The following is a 25,555-nucleotide window of genomic DNA, read 5'->3' as shown; positions in this document are numbered from 1 at the left end:
ACACCAAGTTTTCTTTCTGGGTAGGACAGATCAATGGCATGCCATTGGTTCTAAAGGATGCCAACATCTTCATGGCTGACACTTTCCCAGATCCTGCTCCCAAAATTCCTCTACCTGAGAAACATCATCACCTGGATTCACAGATAGGAGGCACTTGTGCAGTTCTACATGACAAACCTAGAAGACATGAGAGACTACAACATGTCACTGACAGCTCCTAATTAAAACCATGACACTTCTCTCATACAGGCCTTAGGTGACATTCCTGTACTTAGTAACATACAGTCCCTCAAATTAAAACACATTCATCAGCAACAACAGGCCACATAACTTGGACCAGACCGCATTGCAGGTTCAGGTGCCAGTTCTGTCCCATATCTGCTCTGGGAACACAATTACAGGACCTAATAATGTCATCCACAACATCAGGGGTTCATTTATTTTCTCATCTTCCAATGTGTTGTGTGCCATCACCTGCCGGCAATACCCTTCTGCATTCTGCAAAGGACAAATATGACAGTCTCTACATGAAATAATGGACACAAATCTGACATTTAAAAAATGGCAGCACCAAAAAGCCAGTGGGGGGACATTTCATCCTCCCAGGACACTCTATTACTGACCTTAAGGTGACCAAGCTGGAACAAAGAGAAAACATGAAACTGCTAAATTACCAATAATTGCAAGTAATGCTATTACTTGTGGACTGAATTGAAGCAATGAATTTTCATAACAGTACAGTATATGTGTTAATTGACTTAAAAATGCCAGGATCTCTGTGTTACAAACAGAAGCCTTTTTGGAGAATGGCCACCTTTCATGGAATTATCACTGTCTGTAGAAGACGAAGAAGAAGAGTTTGGGTTTGATATCCCACTTTATCACTACCCGAAGGAGTCTCAAATTGGCTAACATTCTCCTTTCCCTTCTTCCCCACAACAAACACTCTGTGAGGTGAGTGGGGCTGAGAGACTTCAAGGAAGTGTGACTAGCCCAAGGTCACCCAGCAGCTGCATGTGGAGGAGCAGAGACGCGAACCCGGTTCACCAGATTACGAGTCTACCGCTCCTAACCACTACACCACACTGGCTCTGTACATTTCTGCATCTCATTTTCTTCTGACCTCAGTGTTTACATCTGCCTCCCTCTAAGAGAGAGAGAGAGAGGGAGGGAGGGAGGGAGAGAGAGAGAGTCAGAGTCAGAGTCACACAAAGATGCAACACAGAATAGCACTAAATGCATCTAATGAAGTGGACTCTAGTCCACAAAGCTAGTTCTTAGTAATCCAAATACACGAGCTAAAAATAAAAATCCTACTTCATTTTGTCAAGGTAAGAGAGAAAATATACTAATATGCATTTGAACATTCTAAATAATAAAGCATTAATGAATGTTTACTCTACACAAATTGATCATTTGCTGAAGATTGGCACAGCTAAGTTTTCTCCAGGATGCAATTGTGGAAATCAAATTAAGTCATAATTAATGATAATTGGTCTAAATGTAAGAGAAAGAGATAACTGACAAAATACTGCAACACAAATAATGAAGGGCATAAGTAATATTTTACCCTTTCCAAAATACGTATGTAACATTTAACCAAATCTAAGTTGGCAAATCGATGTTGGTAATAGTAATACAGTGGTACCTTGGGTTAAGTACTTAATTCGTTCTGGAGGTCCATTCTTAACCCGAAGCACTACTTTAGTTAATGGGGCCTCCAGCTGCCGCCCGCCTCTGGAGCACGATTTCTGTTCTCATCCTGAAGCAAAGTTCTTAACCTGAGGTACTATTTCTGGGTTAGGAGAGTCTGTAACCTGAAGCGTATGTAACCTGAGGTACCACTGTAAAGAAAAACAAGACTATTGCTCTAGTCTTGCTCTATAGCAGGGGTCAGCAACCTTTTTCAGCCGTGGGCCGATCCACAGTCCCTCAGACCATGTGGGAGGCTGGACTATATATTTTTTTTGGGGGGGAGGGAATGAATGAATTCCTATGCTCCACAAATAACCCGGAGATGCATTTTAAATAAAAATACACATTGCACTCATGTAAAAACACGCTGATTCCTGGACCGTCCATGGGCCAGATTGAGAAGGCTGTTGCATTGCCACCTTGGAACATCAGGCATCTGCATTCTGCCATGTAGGAGAGGGCACTTGGGAATGATGGCGGCAACCATCTGGGTCAGAATGGTGTCTGTATACTACTAGAAGCCCTGGTCTGTCTCTTTACCCAGCATGAAGTAAAAGCAGGCAGTCTTAGTGATCTGTCTAATGATGTAATCAGTGAAGTGGGGAGGACTACAATCCAGCACCTTTATGGCAAATAAGAGCACAGTCAGATTGTGGATGCACTTTTCTGAAGACCTATAAGCCCTACTTATCAGCATGTGATTAGGGCTTCACTAAATAAGCTCTGCCCCCAGGCATCTGGGCATGTAATGATTACCTCAGAGTACAGTGGACACTTGGGTTGTGAACGTGATCTGTGCGGGAGGCACGTTCGCAACCCACAGTAGCGCTTCTGCGCATGCTTGCGCACCGAAACCCAGAAGTAACCCATTCCGGTACTTCCGGGTTCGGCGCGGTGCGCAACCCAAAAACGCACAACCTGAAGCGTCTGTAACCCGAGGTATGACTGTACTGTACTCTGATTAAGGCCAGGAGTAGCAGCACTTGGGGAGCAGGATGATGAATGGGAAGGAGATGGGGATGACACAATGGAGTAGAACCTGGTTGATGGGAACACCCCTCTGCCTCTGGATGTATCTGGCTCTGCAGTTGAAGCAGAAGTCCCAGAGGCTTCCAGTTCCCAGTGGAAGAGAGTGGGAAGTTACGAAGGCCACTTTTCCACCAGAGAATGAGGAAGGTTCCAGGGTGTAGTGCGTTGTGACATGGTGGAAGGATTTACAGGTGGCAGCATGCCCAGCATTATCACCCAGGGAGAGCTGGCACATCAATACATCAATAGAAAAGAAGAGACATGTCCCTCTAGACAGGGGGCGGACCTAGTCAGGGGCATGGCTAGTTCATGTAGCCCTGTGCTCCATTTAGCCATTGGTCTCAGTGTGAGCAATAGCTTCTGAATAAGACTATAGCAGAAGAAATACATGTTTATTCCATGCTGAATTGTATTTTGAGGCTGGAACTGGGGAAAAATAGATTTTTAAAATTAATTAATATGAACTGTTGTAGCTTCCTGGGGGTAAATGGCATGAGAAGTCACCATATAATCCACTCAATCTATGTGATTACCAGTTACAATTTTTTATTGCTGTAGCATGGATACCCATCCATGCCACAGCAATTTGTATGAATAGTATCTTAGGCTGGGATTCAGGAGAATAAACACACATACAATTTTCCCCAGAGTATCATTTTCAGAAGCTGATCCCAGAATACCCTAACTGCTCTTTAAACTCTCCAATAATAATTTGAAGATTAGTCATAAAAGCATTTTAGAGGAAACTTGTCCTGAAGCAATGCATTCTTGCCTAAATCCTTTGTTTAAACTGCGCTCATGCCTAATCTCTTAAGTGCATAGGTTCCAAGAATATGAGGGATTTTTTTCATAAACTCCTCTCTTCATGGCACCAGTTTTAAATGGCACTCCACACCATAGTCCGACAACATAGCTGCTCCTGAGCCAGGATATCCTGGCACCAGTTGTCGATGCTCCAGTGACCTCCCAATAAAGGTCCTCTAGGTAGGACTGCCATTGAAGATGGTCTTTTTTTAAAATATTTTTTATTAAGGATTTTCTTGTTTTACAGAAGTGTAGTGCCTCGTATTTTTCTTCTTCTTCCATGTAACATTTTTACAAATCCGTTTCATTTGTTGAGGCATTAGGGGGAGAAGAAAAAAGAAAGAAAAAAGAAAGGGGGGTGGAGAGAGGGAAGATGGATGGGGGTGGGGTCGGGTGGCGGTGTTTCTATTATGTTTAATGTATGTAGAGTTTGGTGTCAGCGTTGCTTGTGTTGTTCATTTGTGTTCCTTTGGTGGTGAGAGAGGTTGGGGTTGGCCTAGGGTGTGATTGTTTGCTTGTGATTGGCTGTGGTGATCTTTGTTTTCGTGTGTGAGTGAGGTGTGTGTGTGTTTTGGATCAGGTTAGCCATATTGATTTGTATGCTGTTGGTGGATTATTGTCATTGTCCTGTTGGGCTGTGTATGTGATAAAGGGGAGCCATACCGGGGTGAAGGCGTCTTCTTCTGTTTGTCCCTGTGTCAGTTTCAGTTTATTAGTTAATTTTTCTAGTAGGGCTGTTTCCTACTATTTGGTACCATTGGTCCATGCTTACTCCTGACAGGTCTCTCCAGTGTCTGGTTATGGTGTTTCTGGCTGCTGAGAGCAGGTGGGTTATGAGTTCTTTGTGGTGTAAATGGGCATTGTTGTCTTGGAAGATGTTTAGTAGGGCCAATTCTGGGGTGATGTCTATTACTTGCTTAGTTATTTTACATATTTCTTGTATGGCTGTTGTCCAGAATAGTTTAATTTTGGGACACTCCCACCACATGTGGAGGTATGTGCCTGTGGAGGTGCACCCTCTCCAGCATTTTGGTGAGGTTCCTGGGTGTATTAGCGCTAGTTTCCTTGGTGTTAGGTACCACCTGTAGGTGAGTTTCAGTGTGAGTTCTTTTCTTTTCGTTGATATGGATTTAAAGGGGGGTTTAGACCACATTCTGGTCCATTGAGTGGGGTTAATCTCACAGCCTATGTCATTCTCCCATTGTTTTTTGATTGCGTCTAGGGGATTTGCGGGGTTTTGGAGTAGTATTTTGTATATTGCGGATACCGTCCCTTTACCGTTTCCCTTTGTTGTTAGGAGGAGGTTTTCGAAGGTTGTCAGGGGCCTAGTTGCTGCTGATTTTACTGTTGGGTTGTTTAAGAGGGCATGTAGTTGGTGTTGTGTTAACCAGGTCATTTGGGTGTCTTCTAGTTTGTCTTGTATTTCTTGTGTTGACAAGGGTTTGTTATTTTTATAAAAGTCTATTAGGCGATATAAGCCTTTGGTTCGCCAGGTTTTTATCTGGAGGTTTTGTGCTGCATGGTGGAATAATGGGTGGTACGCCAGGGGGATTAGTGGGGATGGGGTTGGGGATAGTTTGCCTATTTGTGTTTTCCATGCTTTGAGCATGGTCTATGTGTACCTGTTAAGTGTTGTGGGAATTTTCTTTAGTTTGTTTGGGAGGAGTGGGTATGTTGTGGTGCAGGTGTTTTCAATTGTGTCCCTCTCTAGGTGTACCCATTGTTTTGTCTCATCTTCTAGTATATATGGGATTATATGGCGTATTTGGTTGGCATTGTAATATGCTTCTATGTTGGGGATTCCCCATCCTCCTTCTGAGGTGGGGAGGTGCAGGTATTTGGGGCTTATTCTTGGTTTTTTATGTGAGAAGATCAAAGAGTGTAGTTTTCTCTGCCAACTGCGAAGTTGGGTTGAGGGGATCCAGGTTGGGAGGGTTTGGAATAGGTAGGTTAGTTTTGGGAGTGTGATCATTTTGATCATGGCTATTTTGTCTGAGAGAGTGAAATTCTCTTTAGGTCTTTGTTAATTTGTCGCCACAGGGGCTTGTAGTTGTGGAGGTACAATTTATTGAGGTTTCTGGTTATTAGGTATCTGAACTTGGTGTGGCAAAGTTTCATTTTGGTGACCTTTGTGAGTTCTTTTTGGGTGTGAGGAGGGGTGTTGAAGCACATAGCTTCTGACTTTGTAAAATTTACCTGTAGTCCCGACACCATTGCAAATGTGTTGAGTTCTCTGATTAAGGAGGTTGCTGTGCTTATGGGGTCTGGTGTTGTGACCATTAGGTCATCTGCAAAGAGCCCTAATTTATAGGTTCTGCCTTTTATTTCCACTCCCTTGATGTCTGTGGCTGCTCGGATGTGGATTGCTAGGGGTTCCAGAGCCAGGATAAATAAGAAGGGAGACAGTGGGCATCCTTGTTTCGTGCCTCTTTGGATAGCTATAGTATTAGAATCCATATTGTTAGTTCTGCATTTTGCTGAGGCTTGGGAGTATATTTGTTTGAGGATTTGTAGGAAGTTGGGGCCAAATTTCATGTTAGTTAGTACTGCTAATATGTATTTCCACTCCAAGCAATCAAAGGCTTTGAGGATGTCTAGGGACATAATTGTCAATGGGAGTTTGGTTGCCTTGCTGTGTTTGATCAGGTTCAGTAGTTTCCTGATGGGGTCTGTTATATTGCGGCCAGGGACAAAGCCAGTCTGGTCTGGGGCTATTAACTTGTGTAGGAAGATTTTTAGGCGGTTGGCCAAGATTGATGTGAATATCTTGTAGTCTTGGTTTATTAATGAGATTGGGCGGTATGATTCTACTTTGAGGCTATCTTTTAGTGGTTTTGGGATGGAGACTATTTTGGAGTGGGTCCAGGTTTTGGGGATGGGGCCCCCTTTTATGATGTCGTTGAATAGGCGGGTCATGTAGGGCATCAAGGGTTCTTTGAATTTCCTATAGAATTCTGCTGTGAAGCCATCTGGGCCTGGGGCTTTGTGTGGTTTCAGGTTTTTGAGGACCGCATCTATTTCCTTTGGGGTGATAGGGCTGTCCATGAATTCCTGTTCCTCATCAGTTAGGGTAGGCATGGTCAGTCCTGCTAGAAATGTTCTGATTTCCTTCTCTGGTGGGTTATGGGAGGTGTATAGGTTGGAGTAGAATTCTGCAAATTCTGAGGTTATTTCTTCGGGGGAGAATGTTATGTTGCCGTCTTTTGTGGTGATGCAGTGTATTCTTGTTTTGAGTGCTTTTTTCCTACATCTATTTGCTAGTAATCTGGAGTTTTTCCCTCCATATTCGTAGAAACGTTGTTTAGAGTATAGAATGTTGATCATTGTTTTGTTAATTTCTAGGGAGTCTAGTTCTCTCGTTTTTTGTTCTATAAGTTTGAGGAGTTTTTTAGATCCTGTTTGTTTGTAGCGTGATGAGAGGGCTGTGATGTCTTGTTCTATTTTGCTAATTTTTGAGGAGGTTTGTTTTTTAAGGAATGTTTTCTCTTTTATGCAAGCTCCTCTGGTGACCACTTTCATTGCGTCCCATAGGAGGGGGGTTGTTATATTGTTTACATCGTTTTCCTTGAAGTAGTTTTGGAGGGTTTTTGTGAGACTCTCTCTAATTTGTTTGTTTGTAGTTAGGATGGGACTGAAGGACCATGATGGGGTGGTTTGTGTTCCTTCTCCTATTTTAACGATGACTTCTACTGGGGTGTGATCTGTGATTTTAATGTTACCTATGTTTGTTGATTCTACTGAGGGGATCAGACCCTGTGTGAGTAGAATGTTGTCCAGTCTGGACACTGTATCATGGCGTCCCGATTGGAATGTATGGCTGATGTCTCCCGGGTTTTGCTCACCCCAAATGTCGTAGAGACCCCTGTTTTTTAGCATTTTTAGTAACTTGTAAGAGTTCCTAGTTGTTGGGGGTTTCCTTCGGAGGAAGGTTGCCCATGGGGTTGTGGGGTGGATATCTTTCAGGGATAAACCTTTCATATTTAGATTGAGGTCCCCTCCTAGGATTGCTTCCCCTTCAGAGAAGGAGAGGAATTTGTTTAGTGTCTTCTGGAAGAATTCTAATTGTTTCGTGTTTGGGGCATATATGGAGCCGATTGTCAGTTTGATTTTGCCATCTACTGTCCCTTTAGCGAAAATGAATCTGCCTTTTTTGTCCTTGAGGACTGTTGTGGCAGTGAAGTTCAGGTCTCTACTGAGTATTATGGCTACACCACGAGCTTTCCCTGAGCCTTGTGCGACCCACTGTTGACTGAAGCGGGGGTCGCTCAGGAGTTTGCTGCCTTTGGGTGGGTTGTGTATTTCTTGTAGGAAGGTGATGTGTGGTTTCATGGTGTTTATGTATGAGGTGATGCGTTTTCTTTTGATGGGGTTTCCCAGCCCCCTCACATTTAATGTGATTGCTTTTAGGTTAGCCATCTTGCTTATCTATTATGTGGGGCGATTCCCTGCCAACCCGTTCGGGTTGTCTTGTGTCTCTCTCTTCGTGTTGTTTAAAGAACCAGTGGGGTTGCGCTGACCTAGGGTGTGGTGGGTGGGGGGCTAGTGGGATTAGAGTGAGATTTGGGTTAAAGAGTAGGGGGTAAGTTGTAGGGAGTTTCCTATATGTAGTCGTATAGGTGTTTGTTTGGGGTATTTTGGGCCATCTGGCATTTAGCCGGTTGGTCCTAGGTCTCAGCTGGTGTGGAAGGCCATGTTCAAGGACAGGCCATCCCCCCTGTTGTCTGCGATAGGGGGTGATCAGCGAGACAGTGTGAAGTGACTTTGTAACGTTGCTGTCAGGTATAAGGTTTGTAAGCAATGTTGCCAATGTTATGAGCAACATTGTTGGTGTGTTGGGGTGGGGATGTGGGTGCTGGTACGCTCTGGTGCCACCATAGTGCTGTTTGGGTATCAGATTTTAGCCTGATTGTGGGTTGTGTTAATAAGGTTGGAGTTGTTTTTCCTTAGTATGGAGTATGAGGATGTTGAAGGTGTGGGTGATGGGGTATGTGGTTGAGGTCGTTTGGACTGGTGTTGGGGTGGGGATTTCTGTGGGGGTGCGGGGCTGGGGGGGATGTTGATGGTGTTAACTAAATCTATGTTTTTTGGGGGGGAATCACCAGTCCTTCAGTTTGTGGTTTTTCCCTGGTTGCTTCATTCAGCTGGGGTTGTTGTTGTTGTAGGGTTGTCCATCTGCGATGACTTGGTTTGGTTAATCTTGGTCTGGTTTCTTGTGTCGTATGGCCGGCGGGACGATTCTGAGCATGATGCTTGCCTGTATTGGTTTGCGTTGTTGTGCCGCTTCTGTTGTTTCTTTTTCTTCTGTACCGTCGTCCAGTTGTTTGCTGTTGTTTCCTCGTGGTTGGGGCTGTCACTTGGTGGGTTTGTCGGTTGCCATTCCGGTGGGAGGTCGAGTTCAAGGTTCTTTAGTAGTTGCAGGGCCTCAGGTATGTTGGTAGCCATGTGTTGTGTTGTATTGGTTGTTACAATGAGGCGGAAGGGCAAGCCCCATCGGTATTTGATCCCTGCTTGTTGGAGACGCTGGGTGCATGGGCGCAGGCTTTTCCTCCGGTTTAGGGTATCCTGAGATAGGTCCTGTAGGGCCAGAATGGGGGTTTCTCCATATCGAAGGTTGCTTGAGTTTCTGAGGTGGTGCCATATCTCTTCCTTCTTTTTGTAGCGTGTGAAGCATACAATGATGTCTCTTGGGGGGGGCGCTGGGTTTTGGCATAGGTTTTAGGGCTCTGTGAGCCCTCTCCAAGTCATCTGCCTCAAGTTTCAGGCTTGGGATTGTGTTTTTCAGCCAGCGTATAATTAGGTCTGCTGGGCTTTTCTCCTCTGTTTTTTCAGGAAAGTTGCGGAAGCGGATGTTACAACGTCTATTGCGGTCTTCAAGGTCGGCTTGCTTAATTTTCATCTCTCTGTGTTCTGCTTCCATTTGGTTTACCAGTTCGTCCAGTTTCTTGTTCACACGTGCGTTCTCCTCCCGGTATTGCTCTATTATTCTTTCTTGCATTTGGTTTTTGTTCTCTAGAGCTTCCACTTTGGAGGTTAGGTTGTTGATTAGTACCTGCATGGGAGCCATTGTGGCCTTCAGTGTTTCTTCTAATCGTGCTTCTAATCTTGCTTCCATTTCCCTCAGATCTCGTTTTGTTATTGGGTGGTCATCATCTTGAAGGGGAGTTACCATCTTAGCATTGTTTGCCATCTCCCTGGTTGGTGTCATCTCAGTCTCCCTGATAGTTTTGGTTTGAGGTTGGCTTGGCGTCCACTTGGGGTAGGGCGTGTGGTGGTTAGGAGTTGTGGCAGTGGTGATTCCTGAGTATTGTTGGGTTGCTGAGCTGATCAGGCTTTGTTGGCTGATGGCTTTTACAGAGCGTTTGGATTAGGTGGTCATTTGTGTCACTTCTAGCCTGTGTTTTAAGAACTTCTCTTGGGTTTTCTGTAGTTGCCTCAGCGATACCGCCGAGGCTGGGGGGGAGGGCAGGTAAGCAGAGATGGGTAGACTAACGGACAGACAGTTCATATAGAGGGAGGGGGGTTAGCAGGTAGAGATGCAAGAGATTAGAGGGGTGGGGCCAGGGGAAATATGTGTTTAGGAGGGGGTTGTATATACCCAAAAGGGGTACTGGAGTCCAGTTAAGGTGGAAATTGGGGTTGGGAGTGCGCTTAGAAACAGAGACAGACAAATAGGCTATATGTAAAGGGTGGAGGGAGAAAAGGGAAGAAGAAGAAGAAGAAAGAAAGAAGAAGGGGGGAGGCGGGGGGGAGAGGGGATTGGAGTAAAAGAGAAGAGAGAGAGAGAGAGAGAGAGAGAGAGAGAGACAAAAAGAGAGTTGAAAGAGAGAGGGGAGATAGTACAGTAATATCAGCGGTATTAGTTTGCAGCAGTAGTTTTAGCTATAGTATGAGGGGGGCAAATTATGATAGAGTGATATGAATGTGTGTATGTGTTTCCTTTAGGGGAAGGGGGGGATGGAGAGAGGGAGGAGGGAGAGAAAAGGAGAGGAGGAGGGGGAAGGGTGGGAGAGGGAAGGAGAAGAAAAGAGAGGGGGAGGGTGAGCTGCTGCAATGGTATGGGGGAAAGTCTTATTTTAAAAGAGGGGGTGGGGGGAAAGGGCTCCCCTCTCAAAAACAAACTGACGGACAGGCTAAAAAGGGGGGGGGGTTGATTTTAAAAAATAAAAGGGATAGAAAACAAAATTGGGGATGGAAAATGAAAGGTGGGATAAAGGGAAAAAATGAGGAGGGGTGAAGAGAGAGAGGAGAGAGCAAAAAGGGAGAGAAAAATAAAAAGGGGGTTTTAAAAGAGAGTGGTGGTCGTAGCTGGGGGCGAAAGATTCCCCCCTCAAGAACAAGCCAACAAATAGAAAAGAAAGGGCTTTAAAAAGAGAGAGGGGAAAAAAATGTGTGGTTTTTTTAAAAAAAATAAAAAGAAAATAAATAATAATATTTTCCCCTAATTATTGTTATTATTTTTTGTTTGTAAAAAAGTAATTAAAAATGTACGGGTAAAAGATAAAAATGAGAATTAAAGGTAAAAAAAAAGGGTGTTGTCTTTAGATAGATAGATAGAGCTTTTTATTTAAAAAAAATAATGAGTAAAGTATAGGTAAAAGAGGATAGGTAAAAGAGAGTGGAAAGTCTGGGGCGAAGTGGCAGTCCCAGGAAATGGCCTGTGATGGTTCAGGGCTGTTTTCTGGGTACTGCCATTTTAATTCTTAAGAGGGGAGTTTGAGGTGAAAATAAAATGAGGTTTAAATTGAGAGTGTGTGTGTGTGGAGAAGTGTGTCTTTAAATAGTGTGTAGAAAAGATAGAAATAAAAATAAAGCTTCAAATAAAGGGTGGCTGCAGCAGCAGTGGCCCCTCTTTTAAAAAGAAAAATGATAAAAGTAGGTATATGGGGGGGGGGAATAAAAAAGAATTTCTTTTTTTAAAAAAGGGGGGAAAGGGAGAGGGGTAGGAAGGGGTTAAAAAAAGGATTATTTTTTTTTAAAAAGGAGAAAAGAAGGGGGTAGTTTCTTCCTTTCTGCGATCTCCTTTGTCATGCGGCTTTGCATGGAGGGGTAGGCTCCGGTCGGCTCAGCCACGTGTTTTTTCGGAGCCTCTTTTGCCTTCCCGTGCTCACCTACCTCCCCTCTTCTTTGTCGGCAGAGATGGGGGCAGCAGCGGTAAAGTAAAGTTAGGGCTCCTTTTTCTTTCTTTTTCTTCTTCTTTCCCCCTTTTCTTTTTCTCCCTCTCTGCGTTAGCTCCACTGTCTTCCTGGATTTGGAGCTCCTCTCGGCTGTTGGGGGGGTGGTCGGGTGCCTTTCCGGCTCAATCAAGGTCGTGGGGGGTGTTTTGGCTCCTTTGAAAGACGCCCCGGGCACCCCCGATTCCTCTCCGTTGGCAGTGTTGGCAGCAGCAGTTCTGGGAGCCCGGGAATCGGCCAGACAGAGCCTTTTACTCTGGCTGGCTTCAGGAGCTCTTTTCTGCTGTTGCAGCCGCCATGCTGCCTCGCCGGAAGTCCATTGAAGATGGTCTTGAGGCTGCTACTAGTGCAGAATGCTCAAGGTGCTAGTACTAGCATAAAAGGTAAAGGGACCCCTGACCATTAGGTCCAGTCGTGGCTGACTCTGGGGTTGCGGCGCTCATCTCGCTTTATTGGCCGAGGGAGCTGGTGTACCGCTTCCGGGTCATGTGGCCAGCATGACTAAGCCACTTCTGACGAACCAGAGCAGCGCACGGAAACGCCGTTTACCTTCCCGCTGGAGCAGTACCTATTTATCTACTTGCACTTTGAGGTGCTTTCAAACTGCTAGGTTGGCAGGAAGTACTAGCATATAGGTTGGCAGGAAGTACTAGGTTGGCAGGAAGTACTAGGAAGTACTAGGCAGGAAGTACTAGGAAGTACTAGGTTGGCAGGAAGTACTAGCATATAGTTACCCAAATGGCTTGGGACTCAGGCACCTAACAAAACCCATTAACAACCATATGAAACCCTGTGTTCAGCAGGTGAGGCCTTGTTGGTTGTGTTGCCACTGGGGGCAGCCTGATTGGCGCTGACCTGTGACAGGACCTTTTCAGTGGTTGTTCCCCAGTTGTGGGATGTCCTCCCAACTAAGGTCCACCAGTACCCATTATTAACTTTTAGGAGGAATTTGAAAACATTCTTGTTTATCTAGGCATTTGGTGGTTGGTCCTTGCAACCCGTGAATCACTGCATGAAAGTGTACCGTGGAACCCAGACTTATGTACGGCTCTACTTACGTATGATTCCAGTTACAACCCTCAGAAGGTGCTTCGACTTATGAACTTTCCTCTAGATACGAATAGAGGCCTTGCCAGCAGCTCACTTGGCTGGCTGTGGAGCAGCACTGGGGCCTCCGCCGCCGGGGAGAGGCCTCCGTTTTGCAGGAGCTCACCCTGCCGGCTGCGGAGCAGCGCTGAGGTCTCTGCTGCCAAGGAGAGGGCCCCCATCCCACCCCCAAAGCTGTGGAAGAGGTGCCACCTGCAAGAGGCACAGCAGGGCGCACTGCAGCCCCAAACCCTGCCAAGGAACTAACCTGAAGAAGTCCAGGGAAGAACCAGGCCAGGCAAGAAAAAAAGGTGACCCTGGCTGAAGTGAATCAGCTCTTTACTGACCCATGCCCCACCCCCAGCTTGTAGCCAGGTAAGCCCACCCACCCACAGTGCACATAAGGAAAAAAAATGTTAATTTTTTTCATCTACAATACTGTCTTATTTATTTTATAGTACAGTACATTGATTATTGCCTTCATTTTATGGATCTATGGTCTCGTTAAACAGTAAAATCTGTGTTAAATTGCTGTTTTAGGGGGTGTTTTTCATCGTATATGGAAAAGTGCACCTCTACTTATGTACGTTTCTAGTTATCACCGGACCTCCAGAATGGATTATGGTTGTAAGTAGAGGTTCCACTGTTTTTAGATTTATTTATTTTTTACTGTAACTGTTTTTAGAACTGTTTTAGATTGTTTTTAAGTTCTGGATGTGTTTGTAATCCTGGGCTGCTTTGGGAGGAAGTAAAGGATATAAATTCAATAATGAAAACTGTTGTTGTTGTTGTTGTTGTTGTTAATGTAAGGCAGTCAGTTATGTCAAGAGCTGTTGAGAGTCCTAGTAAAATTAAACAGGATTTTTGCACCCCTGCTGAACTACCACCAGGAAGGTCCCCAAAGAGATGGATGGCCCAGGTCAAATCACACACACTTCCTACTTGTTCAGATCGCTGCAGGGTTCTCCTGAGCACCCATTTTAAACTTTTACCTACTGTAATTTGTTTAAAGATTTGCTAGCTGTAATGGCAAAGCATCTGCCTTGCAGGCACTCTCCTAGACTGCATTGCCCAGAATGCATTGCTCTGAGGAATGAATTTGTGGTACGTAATTGGAAATTATAGAGTTCAAATACTGTCTCCCTGTATGGGTTGGAGCTAAGTTTCTACTCTTTGTTTGTTGTCAAGGTTACTTTCACTTTCCTGTGTAGTTACTCTTGTTCTGGGGCTACAAAGTGAGCAACTGTGCCTTACATTAAAAATACAGCATTGGTCTGAAGACACGCCCAGCTCATAATCTGCATTTAGTGTGTCGTGTCCAAATCAAGATGAATGCAAGTGATTTTATGTGCGCAATGTTTAACAAACATGCCACAGAAGCTGCAGCTAATTCCTTCTTCAAGCAGCTCTGACCTTCGTTTTATAGCCCATAAGCCACCTGGAGTAGCTCAGCTGGATGATAGCTCATACAATGGTGCCTTATCAGTATCACTGCCATAGAAAAAGTCGTCAAGTTATTTCAAGTAAGTCTGGATTCACATGAGATTTTCTCCATCTGTATTTCAGTCATCTTTCCTTAAGTCTCATTGAGGTAATTCTGTATTATACTAATTGAGGTCGTATTAAAGTTGATGCATCTCAAGCTAACTGTGAACTTTTCATGCCATCCTCTCTTTACTTTATTGCTTTCTATTCAGAAATTTTATCTGACCACCACAGTGGTACCTAACATTAAGGTATTGTTGTATATGAAATAGAAATATTTCAATAACATTTCTATTGTTGATTTTTAAAATGGCATTTCCCAGTTTCTAGAAGACACTTGCAAGCAACAAAGAATAGAAAACCCCTAAAAAATAGAAAAATAAAGCATTTGGAAATTTCCTGACACAAAGGAAATCCCTGTAGAATTACACATTAGTAAATGAATGTCAAGCCTGATTTTTCAAGGTGAGTTGTAGTTGTGCTAGGCCTTTAGGAACAAAAGGTGGCACTGTTGGCTTTCAAATGGGAAAGAATAAATTCTTACTGCACAGAACAAATGCTTTAGCTGGTGCAAAATGTATGTCTTTCAGTTATTTACATTCTACTGTAAAGTAAACATCTGTTTTAAAATAGCTATCTAAAAATGTATGCTATAGCAGTAAGATTATCAGCACACATTTACCAAAATGTATGTCTCGTGTTTGAAACGATTATTTCTCAGTAAAGCAGTTTAGGACTGTAAGAGTATCTGTTTTCCAACATTTAACTCTTAAGCAAGGCATTTTAGATTGCAACTCAGTTTTTGTTGTATTAATGTGAAATAATCTTAAGAGTAACCATGTGTCCAAGCTGTTAAGGACCCTGAGGACTAAGGTGACTTTAGGGGCTGCCCGTCTCCCACCTCTCAGGGCTGTTTGGAAACCAGTGTGCCTGCAGGAGGAGGATGTAAGAAAAGAAGTCCAGGCCAGGGAGCTCACACCATTGGTTTCTGAGGAACATCAGTGGCCTGGCCTGAGGCAGGTAATATTGGTCCAATATATTTTGCTGTCTGCAGCAGAGCCCAAATCTCTCTTATCCCAGGTCCCTAGCTAATATAACTGTACTATTCACCTATTCTTCATTTAATGCCACCAAAAGCACATCACTTCATGCTGCTGCCTGGCAGGGCCAGCCTTTGTGGAAAATGTAAAAATAGGCCTTCCATGTCTTCCCTGGGGTTGCTTGAAGACCTTGGTGCTTGAGGGTAGGCCAAGAAGCTCATGCTGTCACCTTCTGAAGGTCCCTGTTAATCCTGTAGCAAGCCCTGTGAACAAAAGGAATCACACCTACAACACTTCATACACTTTTACAGGCTCTTGCTAACAGTCAAGACAATAGGCCTTTGGGTTCAGATGTATACCATTTCTATGGTTCCCATCATAGTTTAAAGTAAATAAGGTCCTTGAATTCACATGACTTCATAGATCACTGCTTGAACGAGCTGTGTTACTTTCACTTCCATTAAAACTGAACCATTAAAATAGGCTGTGCTTGCTTACTGATGCAACGGAGGTTCCGCTTTCAAATAAACAGTGTCTATAACTCACAGTGAATTGTCTATTTGTTCTGTCTCTGCGTCTTACAATTTCTGGGAATTAGTCTCATTTGTTTATATAATACTTGCCCTTCACTAAAAATATTACGAGACCACTTCCTTCATCATTTGAACCTGAACTTTTATAACTAAATAATTCCCTTTCAAGAGCTAATAAAAACTAATTATGATTTCGAGTTTCTGAGAATTGGAGCTATTTTTTCCTAAAGCCCTTTTCTACTGAGTTGAATTGTTAACCATACAATTCCACTCCAGGTAACCTCCAATGAATGGGATTTACAGTTTATGAGAAGAATTTCATACCAGTGATCTAAACCCACAGTTTTCAATGTATCAGACTAGTGTACAAATTGGAAACAACACAGCTTAAATCATCACCTAACTAGTTTGTGGAGTGCATTTTTGTATGCTATTTTTCCTAATGTATACATTGGTATGCATACTTCACCCAAATATATAATTTTTTGGTACACATTATGTGACTGGAGAATTGCATTCCAAAATCGGGAAAAACATGAATTTTGAAGGATGGCTGTGTTTCAGTTCTTGTGTTGTTTTGTAAAGTGTGAATTAGGTAGGTTCGCTTTTAAATGTGAGCTGAATCAAATTTCTGCCCCATTCCTACCCTAGATAGAAAAAAAATGTTCTTCTGAATGACATAGACTTGCATTGGTATGGGCTGTGATTTTTCACAATGCTCTGCAGGCATAATAATAAAGCCACACAAAAAAGCCATACAGATGCATTGAGAAGGCCTAGGATTCTGTACACTGCACTGCAGGCCTCTATCTATCTATCTATCTATCTATCTATCTATCTATCTATCATCTATCTATCTATCTATTATCTAACTATCATCTGTCTGTCTGTCTGTCTGTCTGTCTATCTATCTATCATCTATCTATCTATCATCTATCTATCTATCTATCTATCTATCTATCTATCATCTATCTATCTATGCACTGATGGTTATTGCATTCAGATTGAGTACAGATGATTGTTTTGTTGTTGTTACTAGTATTATTTATGTACTATTTTTCTTTATTTCACTTCACTGTCTTTATTTTTTAATTTTATTTTCTTTGTTAAATTTGCAGATTTCCTGAACCCAGTACCCCGTATGTGAATTGGTGCCCTCTGCCCTGCACAATCTATTGGCAAGAACTGCTGCCTATGTATGTATATTAACAAAGCCTAGTCTACCTCACAGGGCTGTGATTATGATTGATTTGATTTCTGACATGCCCCTCACCATAAATTCTCAGGACTGATTGCAACAATATAAAATTCATTTTTTTAAAAAACAGTTTAAAACAAATTACAGTTAACACTTGAGCCTGAAGGCTTCAATTCTATACACTTGCTCCCGGGTATGCCCTACTAAACTTAAAGGTGCTTACTTATAAGTAGATCTGTTGTATAGGACTGTATTACACATGCCGTTTTGTTGAGGCGCTGAATCTAGTCAGTGCAGGGCAGTTGGGCTATCATTAATTTATAACTAGAATTAGATTGCTGTTTGAATAATTAACCAGACTATCAGTTTAGTGGTTTCAGAATTTTTACGTGTTTTAGGAAAACTGTATTATGTCAGATTCAAACTTTTTAAGCCAATAAATTGTCTGAAAGTCCATTAGCTGTACCCATAATGATTTAATTTATGGAGGCAGATAGTTCCAGCATGAATATGAGAGAACTGCTAATATAGACTTGTCTGCTTAAATCAGCGGCCCCCAACCTTTTGGGATGTATTTGGAAATCTAAGAAACTGTAGTGGGTATCACAAAAATACCCATTTCTACAGAAGAAAAACGGGTGATATTCCCCCTCCAAAACAGGCAAACATACACCTACATGCACCCCAAACAAACACAAACAAGAAAAGACAGGAACTCTCCCCCAAGGCAATCCTCCTACCAAACTAAACAAAACACCCCCCTATTTAAAATATATATATATGAAAATTGGGAGGGGTTGTGGGTTTGATGGGTGCTATGCTCAGGACCCCAGGTTTAAATTAATTAGACTAGAAAATAAATCAGATGTGATCACTGAGTGTGTTGGAAGTTTGGTACTGGCTGAGTAGAGGTGGCTTCAGCAGTCCTAAGATGTGCCCAAGTTAAATCTGTGAGTGTATAAATAGGTTGTCATTGATAGGAACTTTTTTTAGTCTGGCTTTGCAGGCTCCTTACAGTTCGATTCTATGCATGTCTATTCAGTAAGGTTCACTGGGGCTTACTGAGTAGGTACATGGTGGAAGCCTAAGTCACTCATGTTAGCTATGCCCACTGCTAGTGGAAAAGGGTAGAGACAGAGGTGCCCATCCTCCCTGATTAAAACCAAAAGAGTAAAAGGTTGTCCGATCAGCTGACTAGCAATAATAAATGGATAATGAAGGAAGTCAATTTGGGGATATTAAGCTAGTCTCATGTTAACACAAGGTAACTACTTTCTGAAAAGTAGTGAAGGCTGTAGGTGTCCTTTGTGACTGAACTGCAGAAGGACAGAATCTGACATTGGGTGAAGGATTCAGCATCCTGTGAATCTCAGTATTCCTTCTTAAAAGAGCAGCTTCCTAGTGCCTAAAACTGAAAATCAATTTGAAAGTCTGTGGTCAATGCCTGAGCTGGATATCCACTGACCCAAGAGCGCGACCTCAGTTCCCTGCATGGGCTCTTGCCACAGTTAGCAGTATCAGAAGAAACTGTGAAATAAGTAAGAAAATATATGTGCCATTTAGCATGCAACATTGAGGTTTTCTGAATGTGGAATTATTATTATTATTATTATTATTATTATTATTATTATTATTATTATCTCAATCTTGAAAGGTGCCTTAATTCAATTCAATACAAAGATATAGACTAGGCAAGGTGTTATCTTTCTCGAATGCTTGCAAGTGTTACTCACACACAAGCCTTCTTGTGTCTCAGCCTTTAGATTAACACTTCTCAACATGAGGCAATGTGAAGTTTATCCTGTAATTGTTGTTTATAGTTCCCCTAGGAAATACAGTATGTTATGAATGCATCTTGTGTTACACTGCACAGTATAGCTCCTCATAAGCAGGTGGTTTTAAGAATAAGTTCTTTGTGCTTTAAATGTAGCTGCCTAAGCATTTCTTAAGAATATAAACATTTCCAGTATCAGAAACTGGGTCTGTTATTTGTGTGCTGCGGGAGATAAGAGAATGTCAACATGAATTTTCAAATATTAGACCGGTCCTAAAAATATGCTCTAAAAACTTATCAGAAGCAGATGATTTTCTAGATATCGGTAACTTCTCAAACCATTATGTACTGGGAAGTTTGATATTGCTACCTTAACAAAGAAAGCCTATTCTGACTTTTGCTTACAGAAAATGATTTCCTGAATTCTTTATCATGCTATGATGCTATGTGTGTGTGACTGTGTCTATGTGAAGAACTGTAAATCTTTCTCATTTTCTCTCAATGTAATATTTTTCAGCTTCTTAAATATTAATGCCTTTGGCAAATGCATTAGGATTCAAGCGATAAATCTAAGAACACATATAGATAGTTATCTCCAACATTAAAGTTAGACTGACAGTCTCCTGGGTATTGGAGAATGGCCATGTATATACATTATTTATATGAACTGTTATATGTCATTAAGTGCTAAACCCATTTTGTTTTACATTCTCCTGTGCTTCAGGAAGCAAGACACATATTAGACCTTTGCAAAGTATATTCCAGATCAATATGATAAAGCTTTAAAGAAAACTGCCTATGCATAGGTTGCTGACAAACCTACTAGAATATTTTTCAAGAACTAAGGGGCTAGTTTAATTATTCTAGCATATTGACTCTTGCAAGGTCTGCTGTAACACTATACTTTGGAATTTGACTCTTTGAAAAAGACCTGATCAAGCAGTAATTTGTCATACATTAAAATCTCCCATTTGCACAGTGTGCATGATTGGTTCTGAAGGAGTTTGGCTACAAAGATACTTTTCCAAACGAAGATACTTAATATCCATTTCAAGTTCAGACATGACCAGGGGAGGACTGGAATTTCATCAGCAACCAAGATGAGAAGTGAAACCAGGCCTGATTGCATCATCCTACACTGATGATAGTAATTTACTAACCCTTATTTGGGGTGCTAGTCTGGACCTTTTATGTGCTTTTATATTTATGGATCATGGTATTGGTGCAGCTGGCAAATGTTTGGTATAAAAGGCATCATGAACTTTGACCCTGGTAGAGTTCCTATCTCATACGTGACCTGGAAGAACAGCTAACATCTTGACCTTAATAGTTGCAGGAAAGATCAGAGCACTAATCCTTGTATTTACCAGAAAGATTTATTTATCAATTCCCTGTAAGTAGGACCCAGACTTCACACAGACAATGAATATCTCTTTTAAGGTAAATTTATGATTCAGAAGCTGTAAAGTTAAAGACATGGGCTTCTGAAAAATAAGGTCATATCTTCTTCACTTCAAATTTATCTCCCAGGAACACAATAGTAAACAAGAAGGAACAAATATAGTTCAAAGGATTTGGTATTGTGTCATTCACTCAGTAACCAAGCCTTACTCCCTTCTCTATAGAAGTTATTTAGATCCAAAGTATACTTAAGCTCAAGGATTTTCAATAGTTCACAGCTCCAGTGGACTCCCTCATTGATCTCAGAGATCACCCCTAAGGCTGCTGCACCATGGACTAATGGGTGAGAGATTCCTATTGCCTTGCTGACATAAGATTCTAGGGGAAAGTCTAACTCTCATAGAAGGCACAGATCTCAAATCCCTGACCTTGTATACCGCTTTCTCCAATGTAATGTATATTCCTCTTCTTCAGTATGTTCAATATTATGTTACAGAATGCAAGTTAGAATATTGCATTCTGGATTGCAGTTCTAAAACTTTAAGATATCATAATTAGCAGAGAAAGTTCTAATGCTTGTTACTGTAATTTAAAATAATTAAAAATGGCATTTTCTAAGTAAAATCAAGGGGTTTTAAAAAACATTTACAAATGGTGAGACATAAGTAGCTTGTGCTCAGTGCTCCAAAGGATGGTGAGTATCCCACTGCTTTTGTCATTGAAGCCAAATACCAGACTACAGTCATATGAGACTTGATTTCCATGACTTATTTTAAATTGAAATGCAGCCTTAGGAAGTTGCCAGTTTCAGGGGGCAATGGAAGGCACATGGGGCCAGAACTGTCTCCTGGGCCATTTTGCCAACCCCAATTGCTTCTCCCCCAGCTTTTATATACTCTGTTGACTATAAACTGTAGTCATTCATAGTTCCAAGAAACTAACTTCTGTTAACCCCTAACATATGTGGCCTTAAAATATGAATATCTCCAGCTATCATATCACTGAGAAAGGGATGATAAGCAAAATATTCCCTTGGTGAAAAATGTAAATAACACATTATCCATATGGCTATGAAGGCTGCTTTGGAGACTTTTATGATAAATTCATTGTATTCATAGGTAGTACAGAGATGAACCTAAAGTGAAATAACTTTCATTAGGCTGTAAAAAAAAGTCCACAACAGTGACCTCAGGCCAAGTTAGAAATAGAACACATCCTTTTACAAAGTATACCAGACTACAACTGTCTGGAAAATAGAGTAGCACCATTCAGTGTCATATATGACCAACTCCTATATGTCATAGCTTTGAGCAGAAATTTGAACAGGGGGGAAGTTCTAATGGTTTTCAGTTGACTATCAGTAATAGCTGCAATAACAGCAGACTGAGAGGAATCAAGTTAACATTTTTTTCTCTTCATAATCTAAAAGTCTTGCACTTCTACCAAATAATTTAGAAAAGAAAAAGGAGACTCCAGGAACTGCAGATTGGTGTAGCAGTTTTTTAAAGTGTTTTTTTTTGTATTTTAAAGAACAGAAATTGAACTGTATATACTCCCACTCTGAATATAATGCAACAAGTTAGGCACATATAAGTCCCAATGAAATAGAAGGAACCAAAAAAGGACAGTTAACAGTTTGATCCCAGTGAAATTAGACTGCAGTCCTCCCCCTGCCCATAGATACAGAGATAGTTCCACATGGTATGCATTTTGAATATTCCAAGCCCATAGGTTAAGCATAACATAACAACATAAGGAGAACTTTAGAGCAGACCATAGACTGTCCTCACAGTGGGTCAACAGACGCCCACATGTAGGACCTGAGTGCAGGTTGTGCTGATCAAGGTTCCTGCAATTTGTGTTACAAATGACTTTTGGAATTTGTATATAGAATACATGGTCATTGCACCTGAGTGGTGAACAATGTATTTATATTTATTTTAACACACACAGTCAAATCTCAGGCACTGGCGGAGGGAGAGGAGTTCGGGGGGAGCACACCGCCCCTGGCAGTGTAATCCCGGTAGGGTGCCATTGCGGCTGCCCCCCGCCTGCGCTGGGCGCCACACCCCCGCAGGTGGCGCACCATGCTCCCAGGATGCACACCACGCCCCTACAGGCAGCACACCCCACCCCCGGGACGCATGCCAGCTCCGCCCTGCCTGCTCTCCACCCCTGGTGCCGGAGCATGAAGCTCCGCCACTGATCTCAGGTTCCAAATTTTAAGAAGCTCTATTAAGGCCAAATGTACTTGTAAAGAGAGAGACATTTTAGTATCAGGTTTTTAAAAAATGAAACAAAACAAAACAGCAGCCCTAAGCGCAACATATTACAATAGCCTAATCTGAAGATTACAATAAACTGGTCACTATGGCTATGTCTGCCCAGGAGCAGTTGCAGTTGGTTTACCAGCAGACACAAGGTGCCTCACACCACAGGAGGCACCTGGGTATCTAACAGTACCCCAAGCTAATTTTGAAAGAGGCAGTCCTCAGTTATTCAATGTAGGTATCCAGGTAAGAGACCTTATGGGCACAGCACTTCATTGCACAAACACTCCCCTCAAGAAAGGGGAATCTGCATGTAGAAGATTTCTTCTGCACACACATCTCCCTTGCTAAACGGAGGAGTCTGAGTAAAATTCATATAATGGCACTGGCATTCTGAAGGGACGTACAATCTTTTAAAAGACACAATATATTGATTAACCTATGCCCAGTTGGCTAGTGCCTTTTGCACCCATGCTTACATCTTACTTGCTGAGGACTGGGCAAGATCCCCAAGGTATGAAATGGCTATTTGCTCTAGTTCTGGTCTTCATGGGGAGGGTGTCATTGCTTATGTTGCCAAAAAAGCACAACTCATGTGCAAGATCAAGGTATCAGCAGGCTTGAGGGAATCCTGAGGTTTGCAGAAGTAAAAGGATATTTAGGAGGAAAAACCCCTAAGAGGGGGGAAAAACCCTAAATAGAGAAATGGGGTATAATAGCTAGAATCCTCAACAGAAAACACTGCAAAATTTTGCTGCAGGACCCACGTGTTATAGATTTTACCCATCCTTTGAACATAATGCAAGGCTCTTAGTTCAATATAGGAGCAAGACGGGAGAACATAGTTCCTTTTCCTATTGCAAAGATCCCAGTTTCTTCCTCCTCTGCTAATGTTCTGAGGATTGTTACAAGAAGATATATTTTATGTCATTAGTATTTGCAGACCTTGCAGCTTGGGTGAATTAGATTGGAATAATCACTTACAGTTACTGGCTTTATTGTCCTGGCCCTCCCGATCCAAGGAAGACACACTTTTGATAGTTAACTCTTTATCAACAAAAACCCCCACTTACAGCAGCTTCCACAGTGCTCCATATACAAACGCCCATGCTTCTAGCCTCTAGGTAGTTGTCAACAGGTCTAGGCCCTGTACAGTGGTACCTCTGGATACGAACGGGATCCGTTCCGGAGCCCCGTTCGCATCCTGAGTAGAGCATAAAACGCGTCTGTGCGTGTTGCGTTTCGCCACTTCTGCGCATGCACACGACGTCATTTTGAGCATCTGCGCATGCGCGAGCGGTGAATCCCAGAAGTAACACGTTCCATTACTTCCGGGTCGCCGCGGAGCATAACCTGAAAACGCTCAACCTGACGCATATTTAACCCAAGGTATGACTGTAGAGAAGTTGCAACAGGGAGACCCCGACCTCCAGCTGGTTTACCGTATATACCCTCCCCATATGCGTTGTGTGCCCGTAACCTGAGACTTCTCCTGCACATTGCTACTCTTCCTGCTTCAAGTGCCTCCTGGCTCTAGGAAACAGAGGTGTGGAGGAAGGTGAGGAGTCTACTGACCCATATGTTGGCTGAACAACCTCTTCCCATACACGCGCATCTGGCATGCCTTTCTCGGTCTAGCGGGTAGTGGCACTGTCTGTCAGCTTCCTCCTACTTAGTCTCTGTTTGGCCTTTGCAGAACTAAGCAGGTTTGGGATGTGGTTTACCCACACTATTAGCCACAATCCATATCTATCATGTACCTATCATCTTGTTTCATACTGTGTTTTTATGAATTTTCCTTAAGCCGCTTCAATCTGAATTGAGAAAAAGAATGAGGTAGTTTAGTAGGCTCTGCCTGTCGTTGGCTGTGGCTCCACCTAGTGTTGGTCGCTCTGTCTTATGGCCCAACAGTTCCATCTGCCACTAAGCCTGACCCTCATGTAGCCCAGATGTTGTGCCACAATTGACAGAATTAACAAGAATCCTGCTCTCCACTGTGGTTGTGTTGAGGGAATGGACACAACAGGGGAAGTTATTTGGAAATGTTAGAGCTTACTAACATTACCAACACTACACCATCAGGACTGGTGTCTAGACTCAATTTAAAGTCCATTTCTCTCCAATGCATCCAGCACTGTCCTGTTCCCCTGCTGGTATGCCTGGAGTCCTGTCACGGCAATGACTTCACTAACCTTGTATATTTTTTTTGCTGGGGTAACCCTGTGGCTATAAGCACAAGGGGATGTAGGAGCTATTCTACCATACCCCAAAGTGTCCACCAAGGATAAGATTATTCTATTGATGTAATATTTTGTTGTATCATTTGGAAGCTAAGTTCTGCTTGGGACTGTTACAAATGTTATCTTGGTGTTTGTTTTTTTAGCGTAACGCATCTGTATATTTTTTAACTAAGGAGTCATTATATGTTTGCATTCTTATCACTTTGGTATTAGACAAAAACATGTTTCTTAGAGCAGATAAATGAAGACTTCACTTAAGATTTATTGATTGGCTCCTCTAAGCTATAATATCCGGCTACCCACTCTCCTATTGATTTTGAATGTTGTTAGTAATCACAAAGCTCAAGGTCAGAGCAATTCTATTTAGTTCCATAAGCAACAGCACTTGTGCTGAACGTAGATTTTTTGTTGGTGCATTCTGCCAACAACTTAAGAATTAGCAAAGAGGTAGATCGTTCGAAAATGAAGATCACTTGAAGCAAACAGCATGTATCCCAGGTATATGAACATATGATTTAAAATGTTTTATCTAAACACCAAGGGCTTATTTAGCCAGTCAGGGAAAGCATATCCTCAGTTAAATTTTAACCTTATGCAATGGTCTCCAACACCCCAGACAGCGGATAGCAGATGAGAGGGTAACCATACCCACTGCCCTCTTTTTAAACAAAGAGTCAATATTTACGTATTATTTACCATTATAGACTAGACCCAATTTCATCTTGTTGGATCCCGGAATACTGAACACAACATAAATGTGTGTTTCATATGAGCGGGACCCATAGCCTTTAAGGGGGTGGGGAGTTGAAGCTTCATAAAACGGTTCATA

The 25,555-nt window shown here is 42.4% G+C and overlaps 1 protein-coding gene across 1 annotated transcript in view; it reads right to left on the bottom strand.

Moving 5' to 3' along the window:
* GNAL (G protein subunit alpha L) overlaps window positions 1–25,555 on the bottom strand; it is a 153,038-nt gene that overhangs the window by 120,758 nt on the left and 6,725 nt on the right. The window lies entirely within an intron of this gene.

This window comes from Podarcis raffonei, chromosome 7 (genome assembly GCF_027172205.1).
Source record: "Podarcis raffonei isolate rPodRaf1 chromosome 7, rPodRaf1.pri, whole genome shotgun sequence".
Lineage (NCBI taxonomy): Eukaryota > Metazoa > Chordata > Lepidosauria > Squamata > Lacertidae > Podarcis > Podarcis raffonei.
Note: the sequence above shows the minus strand (reverse complement) of the source record. Positions and strands in the feature narration are given on the sequence as shown.